We start from the raw sequence: 9,707 nt of genomic DNA, 5'->3' as shown, positions 1-9,707 counted from the left end.
GGTGAGATGGATTCCCTCCTCTGGGCTATTTTGCCTCAGCCACAGACCTGAGCTCTGTGTGGCTTGGGTGGGGGTCCCATCCTGGGCACAGGCTCCTGGGCTGGGGCTGCTCTTCTTCCTGGGCAGCCTTCTCTCCTCCTCTCTCTCCTCCCACCTGACAGCATCAGAACACACCTAGAGGGGTGGGGGTCCCCTGCAGAGACTTGTGGAAACACCACCCTTTCAGTAGAGAAGGTGTGGGGATGGGGGTGCCACCTTGAAGTTGACACCTCTCTCAGCTCTGGCTAATTTTCACATCCTTCAAATTCTGGTATCTCTTTCTCCCTCCTTGCTCCAGGGAAAGGAAGGGAGAGGACAAGAGAGGGAGAGAGAGGTGAATAGGTAAGAAGATGTGCTGGGGCACCTTTAGGGTCTGCTGGGAGTGAGCCAGGGCCGCGTCAGTCCTCTGAAATTGTTATGCCAGGTGAGCTGCTGGTAGTGGGGGCCTTGGAGGGCTGATGTGAGGAACTGTGAGTTCTTTCTTCCTTGCTCAGTGAGAACCAGGCACAGGGTTCATGGAAGGGGCTATGGCCCCTGTGATGCCCTCACAGTGTTTCCTATTATCATTGTCATTATTACCAATCAGGGACCACCCCATCGCTACAGACAGCAACGCTGTAACAGTGACTCGTGCCAGAGACTGGCTAAAGGTTTTCTATACATTACTACTTTAATGTTCGCAAAGAGCCCTATGAAGCAAGTTCTATGTTCAGCCCCATTTTATAGATGAAAACCTGAGGTTCAAAGAGGTTGGGAGACTCGCTCAAGCTCTCATAGCCAGGAAACAGCAAAGCCAATACTGGGCCCCTAGCCAGAGCCTCAGCTCAGCATGGGCTAACTTTTCCCCAAGGCCCCCAAATCTCACTGTCCCCTCTGAACTCTGCCTCCACCAAGGTTCCTCAGTGTTCCCTGTAGGCAGATTCTGGATTTCTCCAACTGAGGTGACCTGGGCGCCAGATCCCTCTGGGTTTGAGAAGGGTGGGGAGGGCGATGCTCCTGTTTGTTTAGAGGGTGGGGCGGGGGACCTGGTGTCAGAGAACACTTATCCAGTGCAAAGGGAAGAGTGGGGGCCCCACTTGGGGAGGCTCCCCAGTGCTCTGCCCTCAAGTAACCCCAGGGAGTAGGCTCTGCCATCTCCCCAGGCCCCATGGCCTCTTGGGAAAGGAGAGAGTGCTGACTTGTCCATGCCCCCCGCCTTCCCCAGGGATGGAGCAATTGGAGGGGTGCCATGCTGGGTGTGTGTTGGAGTGGGAGTGGATCCTGACTTAGAAGGGCCTAGAGGAAAAGTTCTCCCTGTCACCTCCTGACCCTAGCTGGGGCTAGGCTGGAGGGGGACTGGGGACATGGGCCTGTCTGAGGCGCCAGGAGCTGGAGGCTGGAGCTAGGCCAGCCCCTCTCCCAGGCTCCCTAGGACCCATTTCAAGTGGTTGCTTCCAGGATGACGCAGCCCTGGGGAGGAGGAGCAGGAACAAGGAGCCTGTTTCCAAGCAAAGGTTCAAGGGTCTCCTTTCCTGGGCTCCCTCCCTCTTGCTCAGGGCAGCCACTAATTCTGCCCTGTCAGTCATGGTGTTTCTTCCTTATCTGGGACCAAAGCCAGTGGAGGGGCCTAAGTCCCTGGAGGTTTGGTGTATGCCCCTCCTGTCCCATCTTGAGGTGGTTCTTGTGCTTGAGTGGGGATAGATGGAGACCCCTAGCACAAGGAACCAGAATCCTCAAGTCTTAAAGTTTTGATCAGTGGGGTTGCTGGGAGAGTTAACATATCGTGGCTCTTCTCTTCTCCCGCCCCGTCCCGTTCCATGGAGCCTACTCATTCCTGCAAGATCCTGCATCAGGGGCCTCTTGCAGCATTAGAGATGGGAATGTTCTCTGGTTTCTAGTACTCTCAACCCATCAAGGTGGATGTGGATTAAGATCCCGAGGGCTGTCTTGTCATGATGACCACGATTGTCCCTCGCGCCTTCTCTGTGCCTTAATTCTCCATCTGTAGGTAATGGAGAGAATGCGCTCTGTGATCTCTGTCTCCTCTTCCTTAGGATGGAGCAAGAGGGTTGCTGAGGAAAAAGAGGAGAGATCTTTTCAGGTAAATCACATAGAACACCTGTTTCTAAACCTGTTCATCCTTCCATGCCTCAGTTTCTGTGTCTGTAAATTGGGAGAAATCACAGCTACTTCCCTGGGTTGTTGTGATGCCCAACTGAGATGGCAGAGGGGGCCTAGTTCTGTGTCTGGCACATTGTGGTGCTGAATAAATATTTGAAACAATCAGCCAGAGCGGGGAAGTGCCTGGGGTGTGGTGAGGGTGTGGGCTTCAGGGGAGAGGCTCTCCTTCCTCACCCTCAGTCTTCTTACCCTCAGTCTTCTCGCCTCCCAGCTCTCTGATCCCTCACTGTGACAAGCCTAGGCAGAGGCCCTCAACATGAGCACCCCAGCTTGGATAAGCCTGGAGAACGCTGGGGCGCTGGATAGGGTTGCGTTCGAGGGATGTGTGTCTCCACATCCTTGATTTGAAACGGGGGCTATTTGGATATCAGCCAGGCTTTGTGTATATGTGAGTGTGTGTGTCTGCGTGTGCGCATGCCTGCATGTGTGTGGATGTGTGTGTGGGTGAGTGGGCTCAATGGCTGGCACCAAAATACTTGCCAATTAATCTTTGTCTTCTGAGCACCCAGCCCTGGTCCCCGGGAAGCTCTGGGGCCTGAGCTGGTATCCAGTGGGCCTGAGGGGGCAGAAACAGGCCCAGGAAGATGGATTTCCCTGTCCTCTCAGCCCCCACCCGGCAGTGAAGCAGGGAAAGCTGCTTCATTTTGTTTAATGGGATACTGGGAGGGGGACAGTAGTCATGGGGCATTAACTGCTAATTGGGTCCATAATAAAGTTAATAAAGCTCTTATGGTCTTTGCCATTAAGTGTAATTAAGGGGGTGCTCCGTGGTGAGGAGGGGGGTGTTGGCGGGGAATGGGTACTGGGCTCTCACTGGCAGGAGTAGTGATGGAGAAGCTGGCAGCCATGCCAAGGCCAGGAGCTGCACTGACTTCTGGAGCCACCCAACCCTGGCTGGGCTCCCGAGCAGCTCCTCTGGGGATTGGAGGTGGTGAAGTGGACAGGAAGGGAAAGGGTTTACTCTGTGCTGTTCATAGAAGTCCAGGGGGAAAATCATTAACTTCAGCCCCAGTGCCCACACCCTTGAAGCGGCTCAGAACATGGAAGAAATGTCGTCTTCAAGGAGAGTTGGCACGGACAATCTCTGAGTTTTAGGGCATGGCTTGGCTTGTATGTGCTGAATGACTGGGGAAGTTGCATAACCTCTCTCAGCCTCGGTTTCCCCTTCTGTAACATGAGGATAAAAACAGCATGGTTAGGAGGGTTCCACAGCTATGTAGTGGGAGGCAGCTAGGTGACTGCTGTCATGCTGTTATTCTTTTTATGAGCTTTGTTTATTTTATTTTGTAATCATACAAGAATGCTTGATGAAGCCTTCTTGTATATACAGAAGTACAGAGTGACCCTCTCATCCCTCTGTCATCGATGTGGTTATTATTTTTTCCAGAGTTTTGGGATATATTTATATAATATGTGTACATGCAGAAACACATAGTTTTCTTTTTTTTTTTTTTGAGACAGGGTATCACTCCGTCACCTAGGGTGGAGTGCAGTGGCATGATTATGGCTTACAGTAGTCTCAAACTCCAGGGCTCAGGCAATCCTTCCACCTTAGCCTCCCGAGTAGATGGGAACATGTACCATGAAACCCAGCTAACTTTTACATTTTTTGTAGAGATGAGGGTCTCCCTATGTTGCCCAGGATGGTGTCAAACTCCCCGGCTCAAGCAAGCCTTCTGCCTCGGGCTCCCAAAGTGCTGAGATTACAGGTATGAGCCACTGTGCTCAGCCCGCATTGTTTTCTTGAATGGCTGCATGATATTCCATCATATGGCTAAGTTTTAATCATGTTGCTTGTGTCCTAGATGGAAACCTAGACAGTTTCTAGTCTTTAGCTCTTACAGTACTGCAAAAATACCCTTGATATATTTATCTGAGCACAAGTGCAGGACATATATAGACAAATTCCTCGACGTGGTTTTGTTGGGTCAAATGACATGTTCATTGAACATTTTTGATAGATATTGCCAGACTGCATATGAAGATGATTGCACCGTCTATCCCCAGTGTCAAACCGGCAGAGGGGCTGCCTCCCAGGTGCTCAGCTCAGCCACCTCAGTTGCACTCAGACACACTCCTGGGCAGCTCTGGGGATGGGGGAGTCCCAAGGAGAGCACGCAGGACAGGGAGTGCAGCTTCCCCTGGGAGGGGTGGGACAGGAGGGACAGGACCCAGCCCTCCCCTCTAAGCCTGAGAAAGCCACCCGGTAAACTCGGTGTCAGAAGGGAGGAAGGGTTTCACCCAGGGTCAGGGGTTAATGCGATGGAGCTACTGGGACATGCTGTGCAAACAAAACAAGTTGGGGGAGGGGAGGGGCCGGCCCTCTGGCCACAGGGAGGGAGATGTGCCAGTCAGCCTGCACTTGGCTTTTCCCTGGGTAGCTGCCATTGTGGGCACAGGTTCTGGGTTGCTGAGGACCTTGTGACCAGGCTGCTGGGTTCTAAGGCCAAGGGCACAGCATTCTCCTTCTGAAGGCCACCCCAGCCCAGAGCTGGCATGGTAGGCCTGCTGAGCTGCCCTGCCCACCTCCAGGGCCCCTCCACAGGTAATCCCCCTGGAGCCCTGTCTGGGAGGCTTTGGGCGGTATTAGAGGTGAGCCGGGTGGTGGGCCCTGGAGCCAGGCCCAGCTTTTAGAGCATTCCTGGGCATTAGGCTCCCTGTCCCAGCCCAGCCTTGCCTTCACCCCATGGAGCCCCAGGGGCTTCTCTGCCTCAGCTGCTTCTGGCCTAATTACAGGTGTCCATGTCAGGGTCAGCAGTGGAGTTAATTCAGGGCTTGTCTTGGGGTGGCTGAGGCTCATTAATGGAGTCCCAAAGAGTCTAGGGATGAGCCAGGCAAACAGGGGATTAGGGGCTAAGGAAGACTGCTGTGGGGGAAGGCTGGCTAGACAGGGCTATGAGCTGGGCCCCGGGGACGGGGTCCGCTTCAGGCCTGTGTGTTCACCCACCCACCCACACAGGCACTCACGAGACCCAGCAGTGCTCAGACATGCAGACACACAGCCACGGGCCAGACACTCGCCGGAGACACATATGGACTCTGATACACAGGCTCACACACAGAGACACACATCACTGGACTTAGAACTGCTCCCTGAGAAGTCTTGGGGTGTGCAAGGGGAGTAGGGGAGATGAACCAGAGACTTCCCTTTTCAGCCAGAAACTCTGGTCTGCCCCTGCCAGTCCCCTCCTGTGCCCTCTCCCACCCTGGCCAGGGCAATGAGCTTCCCTTCTACCTTTCCTTCAGCATCTCCTCCCACCGTGAACTGGAATTCCAAAGCACTGCTCTGTGGGTAGAATGACAGAGCCGGCTCCCAGTCAGGATGCAGGGAGGCGGGGGTGGTTCCTCCACACCCCTCAGTCCAGCCTGGCCTACAGGGTCCCTGAGCCCAGCTGTCAGCCCACCTCCCCCCCCACACCAACCCTGTGTCTCATGACAGCTCTGGGGTTCTGTGGGGAGGCAGAGCCATACTGCACAGAGGTCACCAAAGAGAAGGAGGAGGAGAAAGAGAAGAAAGGAGCTGACAGGAGCCAGGGTTGGGGGGGCTGGGCAGGGGGAAATCGCTTAACCCCAAAGCCGCCACTACTCTTTGGAGCCCCTGCACTGATGGGGGCCAGCTGGAGCTGGCTGAGGACAAGGGGCCCAAGTGTGGGAATCCAGGGATAAGGCCTCCCCAGGCTTCCTGGGTCAGCTGGGAGGAGAGACCCTGGAGCCTTCTTCCCCAGCCCGCCCTCCTGCCGCCATCCCTCCCTAGAGTGTGGAGACAGGCTCCGGCTCCCTGGCTCTGTTACCGATGGGGGAATTTTTGCAGCACTGACCTCACCCCCACCCCACCCCAGGCTGGCTGGCTGATGTTCCTGCACTCCTAGCAGCTTGGCCATGGCAGCACAGGGCAGGCAGGGGATTCAGAAACCCAACCCTTGACTCTGGAACAGTCAGGTTTTCCCAAGGATGCCTCCTTCCACCTGTGCCCACTTCCCAAAGCACCTCCTTAACTAGTATTTAGAAGTGACCCCAGAGACAAAGTGACTCCCATTACAGAAACAGCCACTGCTCCATCCCACTAACTTCACCTGCTCATCAGTAAAGGTGCCCACGGGCCAGGCTGCCACCTGTCATCACTTCACTCTTGGTCCTAGGCATCAAGCCTTCCCTTCCTGGGCCCCCAGTGTCCCCCATGCCATCCCAGGACCCCCCACACACTCCAGGCCCATAATTGAATATAAAGGCCCAGAAGCTAGTGAAACAGCAGCATTAATCACCAGCAACCTGGCAGCCTCCTGCCATAGATCTTTTCCACACATAGAATAGCTCGTGTTAATCACTGCTGCTGATTTATTGTCTTCTCCGCCTTGTACATAAATTATTCACTATGGCTGGGCTGTGAAGGAATCCTGTAATGAGGGCTTCCATCCTCCCATCTCCAAGGTGGATCCTCAGACCTCTAGGTCCACTTAGCTGTGTTCACTGGTGGGTCAAGGCATGGAGCCACAGGCATGGGATTGAGGGGATGATAGGGAGTGGGGACTCCCATGCAAGAATATCTGTCCCCCCAGGAGCACATATAGGAGCTCTTCAGCTTCAGGAAACAGGGCTGCAGACTCACCTCTCCAGCTCTGGACAGGAGAGACAGGGCAGAATGGGGCAGGGGGAGGCTGCTGGGTGGCCCTAGGGCTTCTTAAGGCTCTGGGAGAGTAAAGCCTTCCAGCCTTTACCTGGAAGTTCCTGCTCACCACCTGAGAGACTCTCCTGCCAATCAAGGCCAACTCTTGGGAGTTCCCCATCACCGGAAGCAGGATGTGGGCGTGTCCACGGGGCAGAAGACCTGCCTCTCCTAGCTCCCTGTCCTACCCTGGGGTCTGTGCTGCTCTCTGGCCACACCTCCGAGATGGCCTCAGCCTCAGGAAAAGGTGGTGGCAGTAGTTATGGCAATAGCCACCAGATGGCAGCCCTGATACCCAGGACAGTAGCTCAGGGAGGCGGGAGGCTGCATTTGGGTAAGGAAATACCTTGGGAATCCGCCAGGGGAGGGTGATGAGGAGTGAGTGGAGGGAGACGGGGTCTTGCTGACAGGGAGAGCTCTTAGCCTCAGGGGGACCAAAGTACAGGACTCGTTTCACACATCGAACCATGCATGGTGACATCCTCATATGGGACGGTCTCAGGAGAGGAAATTGGGGTCTAGGTGTACGTGGGCAAGTGGGACCCCAGAGGGTGTGGGTGCAACCAAAATGGACTTCCCTGGCCCTGGCCCAACTCCCCCTGCAGGCTGCCTTTCAGGCTGTCCTTCCCAGGCTCCGATCCATTGCATCCCGACCCCTCTCTCTTGGCTGGGGCACTCTCAGAGGCAGCCAAGACAGGAGCTACTGTGTACTGTGGTCAGCTGGGGGCCAGCAAGCCCAGCCCTCAGGATCTGGCTCACTGCACACATGCAGCACTGTGAGTTGCTTAGACCCAGTCCATCGAGAACACCTGTCCCTGCACAGACCCACTCTCTCCTCTCCTCCCACTCCTGTATGTAGAGTGGAGAGCTACTCAGAGACACAAATGGGTCCTAAGATTCAAGAGACTTGTGGTTGCAACACTGGGCTTGCCAGAGGGCCCCTCCAGCCCAACATCTCCAAGCCCCTCACCCCCCCCACACCTACTACCCACACAACTTACATCACCTACTGAGGCAGGGCAGAGCCTGCACTGGGATGGTGTAGAGGATGCAGAGTACTGCCTTGTCACCCAGCCAGTGAGCTGCTTCCAGCAAAGATGTGGGGCTCCAGTCCTTTAAATACCTTGAGCCTAGAGGGCAAAGCTAGCAGAACAAGGCTCTGAAGGCCTTCTTTTGCCCCAGCTGCCTAGATGGGAGTCCTAGGAAAACATCTGGAACTCCGTGTCTCCTTGGCAGTTCTTGCCTTTTACAGTCCTTACTGTAAATCCCTGCCGTAAGCTCTCTGGAGATATCTGCTGGGATTCTGGAGTGCCCCTCCCGGACCCCAACAGGTCCTCTGGGTTCTGATGGGAACTCCCAAACCCAGGCAGGGCCCTATCTCCTGAAGGCAAGGTCAAGACATTCCCATCAGTGAAGACCAGTGCTTCCCCAAGTGCAAGTCTTATGCCTACTTCAGACCTACTGAGCTGGAAACTGTGGGGAAAGGGTCCAGATAACTGAATTGTTACCAAGCTTCCTAAAGCCTGAGAACCTCTGTACAAGACACTTCCTTAGAGCCAGGCTCATGCCCCTCATTAGACCTGAAGCTTCCTGAGGGCAGCCCCAGACCAGGATGGGTGAGTGGTGGGGATTTTCTAGTTGGCCTCTGAGTATTGACTTCCCTGCCATCACCGCCCTGGAAGTGGGCACACTGTTGGCCTCCTCACTGTCCTGCCTGCTCCCCTTCCCTTCCCACCAGCCCTCTGGCCCTTCCCAGCCAGCTTGCCTGGCTTCCTGGACCTGCTGTCTTCATGTCTGTCTTCACATCTGTTCCAAGGCTGCCCCAGCCCCGCTTGTTTATCCTTTAGGGGGTCCAAGTGGGTGTTTCAACTTCAATTATGCTCTGACCACAGCCACCACAGATACCAAAACAAACGTCCTGGGCGTCAGAGGTGGTGGAGGCTCAGACAGGCTGGTGCCAGGGGGCCTGATAAAGGGGGGCCTGCTTGGGCTTGGAGGTGATGAGAGCTGCTCCTAGTGATAGGGCTCTGGGGAGCAGGGGCTCGTGGATAACTGGCCTCCTCAGGTAGGCCCAGGCCACAGAGGGGACAGTGTCTTGGTCTCAGTACCTATCCCTCCATCTCCCAGCTTCCCTGCAGTCTCATCTAACAGAAGCCTTTTTTTTTCTTTTACAGTGGGGGTGTGCCTTGTAAAAGCCTTGCTTCTCCCCAGCTGCTGGCTAAGTCTGGCCTCACCTCCAGAGGACAAAGATCTTGACTCCTCAACCCAGGCAGGCCTATTGAGATCTTTTTAAATCCCCTCTCAGACCTTGTGGTCAGTGTCTGAGGACGGTAGTAGAAGTCGGGGATCCTGGACCCAGTTCTGTTGGATTGTCCCTGTGACTTGGAGTGTGATCTTTGTACACGTTGTGCCATGGTCTCCCCTCTCTAGGTCAATTAGCAGAAAACATTTCCCAGTCTGATTGCCCACAAGGGACAAAAATTCAAACCTTCCAGGCTCCCCGGAGTCCCTGGAGAATACAGTAAGGTGTCTTAGGGAGCAATGGGAAGCAGGACACGGTGCCTGCTAATGAGTGGGCCCTGATTTCTGTCTGGAGCTTCAGAGGATGGAATGCCAGGCATCCATGACTAGAGAGGGGCCCCAGCTCCCACTGGCCTCTGTGGCAGGAACCAGGAGACACAGCAGAGGCCATGCTCAGCAGCCTCTCCAGCTGCACTTCTCCTTAGTGGGAAGGAGCCCTCTCATTCGCTGTGCGCTCTCTGAATTCTCACCCAGTACCTGCTTTTGCCCCCACCCTTGCCTTCTGCTTTTCCCAAATGGCCACCTCAGCTCATCTGCCCATTGG

General features: G+C 55.0%; 1 non-coding gene across 1 annotated transcript in view; it reads right to left on the bottom strand.

Moving 5' to 3' along the window:
- Positions 1 to 684: 684 nt before the first annotated feature.
- Positions 685 to 9,707, bottom strand: part of LOC104656493 — a 44,645-nt gene continuing 35,622 nt past the window's right edge. Inside the window, exon 3 of the transcript XR_004060070.1 lies at positions 685 to 2,090. This is a non-coding gene — a transcript (uncharacterized LOC104656493). The remainder of the gene's footprint in view (positions 2,091 to 9,707) is intronic.

The sequence above is a fragment of the Rhinopithecus roxellana genome, chromosome 11 (genome assembly GCF_007565055.1).
Source record: "Rhinopithecus roxellana isolate Shanxi Qingling chromosome 11, ASM756505v1, whole genome shotgun sequence".
Classification (NCBI taxonomy): domain Eukaryota; kingdom Metazoa; phylum Chordata; class Mammalia; order Primates; family Cercopithecidae; genus Rhinopithecus; species Rhinopithecus roxellana.
Note: the sequence above shows the minus strand (reverse complement) of the source record. Positions and strands in the feature narration are given on the sequence as shown.